Here is a 2,122-nt window from a genome sequence, read left to right as displayed (position 1 = left end):
TTGTAAAATTTGTATTAAATGTATTTGCAATAAAATAATAATGAATTGTTTGAACTTAAAAATAATTTATGAGTAATTCATTTGGAATATTGTTTATTTACATTTATTTGAATTCGCGCTGTTTCTCTAATCGTTCTCGAATCGAATTCTAATGTAATTCTCTAATTTTGTCATCGGCTCGAGAACGATTAGAGAATTACCCTAGTTATCTAATGTAGAAATCCAAATTTCTCTAACGTTAGAGACTGTGTTTGCTGGGTACATAGATAGATAGACAAAGCCTGCGAACAGTAGATCTATCGTGCCCGCAACTCATGCCAACAGCCCAGCTAGCCCCAGGTAAATTTCAGAATTAATGCCAGAATTAGATGGCATGTTGTTATGCCATTGCCGTTCCCTGCGTTTGGCATTTTCCTTTATGAGAGCTTTTTTTGTCGGGGTCGAGACAGCAGCATTTCTGACTACCAGAATCGCTTCCTTATTTCCTTCGACTCGCATGTGCCCTGGTGCCCATAGCAATTGGATAGCATTATTCTCAGCCAGAACAATAAGCTTATCTACACAGGATTTGACCTGAAGGGATGAGCGAACTTTAAGAGACGCATGACTATCAGTTAAACAGTTAAAATGAGGAACCTCTCACTACGATAATTCCTGCAAAGGTTGGTCTTAACATACAGACTTTTGTCATAGATTTCTGCTTGGAAAGACACCTAGGAGGAACGAAAGCTTCCGTCTGGGGCAAAATACGCCTGCTCCAATGCCCTCAGGAGTCTACCACTGTGGTGTGCCATAATGGAGGTACTCCAGGTAGCCTTGTCGTATGTACCAACTTCATGTTTCTTTTGAAAACTTCCACGCTATGCATATCATCTCTGGGGAGCAAGCTGCCTCTACGACGATATGTCTAAATTTGGTATTCGCGAAAAACCTACACGGCTTATCCAAGCCATTTGAGACCAAACGTAGCTGTAACAAGGCGATATTTTTCTTTTTCGAATACTTTGGTCATTTGAGCACCCAAAGCCTCAAGTCTAACCTCAGCGCCTGCTTCAGCAGCCTGACCTATGATGTCGATCGAATTTATGTTAAAGAAAACACTAATTTCCAATGTTGGAGACACCCTCAGTACTCAGTAATTCCAAAGAGGGAACCCGCGCTACGAGAGGCCCGGAGAGAGAAATTGGTAATATTATCCCTGCAGCGGTAGAGGGCACCTGATGTTTTCTCCACTATTTTCTCAATGCTTGGCTTTCACTACTACTTTTCATACACATAGAATCAAGCTCAGCCTTAAGACTGTCTGAAAGTGCTAAGCGAACGCGAAGTAACTTAATGCCACGTCGAAATCTGTTTCATTTTGATTCTCTAAGTTCTACGTTCCGTTAAGTTAAGTTGCATAGTCAGGCTTTTACAGAGTCCCCTTTGTGACCCTACTCCAAGGGGGTGTGTATCCTACGCTGGATGGAACTCCATCGCGACATTTCTGCCGCACTCACAGTGTGGTCTTTACGTGATGAAGGCTTCCTCTATCGATTTCATAATTTTGGGCAAGGCGCTCTCGGCCGACCTAACTTTGATGTTTTTCATATGTAGATCAACAACTCTTTCGGAGGGTTTTAAGCAATCTCGAAGATATCCTGAAATGCCTGGGGGGCTTTCGCCAGTCTTCGCAACAAACGCCATTCCCTGCCCTCGCACAGCGCAACTAGTGAAGATTGGAGCCGGCTTCGAAGCCTCCAAAGTGTTTTGCAATTGGTTTGGTACAATGCCGTCTGGCCCTCTAAGAACAATTGAAAACTCTTCTTAAATGCTTCTGGCCATTTTAAACTCTGTATCCATTAAATTTACGGAGAACATGTAAAAGTAGTCATGCTTTTAGGGAAAGCCAGAGTTAGAATTCCACTTTTGAATTTTTTTTGCGCCTTTGTACTCCGAACACAACACCTTGCAACAGCTAGAGCTTTCATGACTCTGAAAAAGTTTTTAAGTCGAAACACTTTTCTTCGATACTACCATCCTTTTCCTATATATGTACAATAAAATTTTTTCAGAGAGTATAATGCTCCATTCAAAAATATTCCATGACTCTTATGTTGGAAAAATGCAGTCGGAGTGTTAT

Source organism: Rhagoletis pomonella, unplaced genomic scaffold (assembly GCF_013731165.1).
Source record: "Rhagoletis pomonella isolate Grant_MI unplaced genomic scaffold, Rhpom_1.0 Rhpom_scaffold_00007, whole genome shotgun sequence".
NCBI lineage: Eukaryota > Metazoa > Arthropoda > Insecta > Diptera > Tephritidae > Rhagoletis > Rhagoletis pomonella.
Note: the sequence above shows the minus strand (reverse complement) of the source record.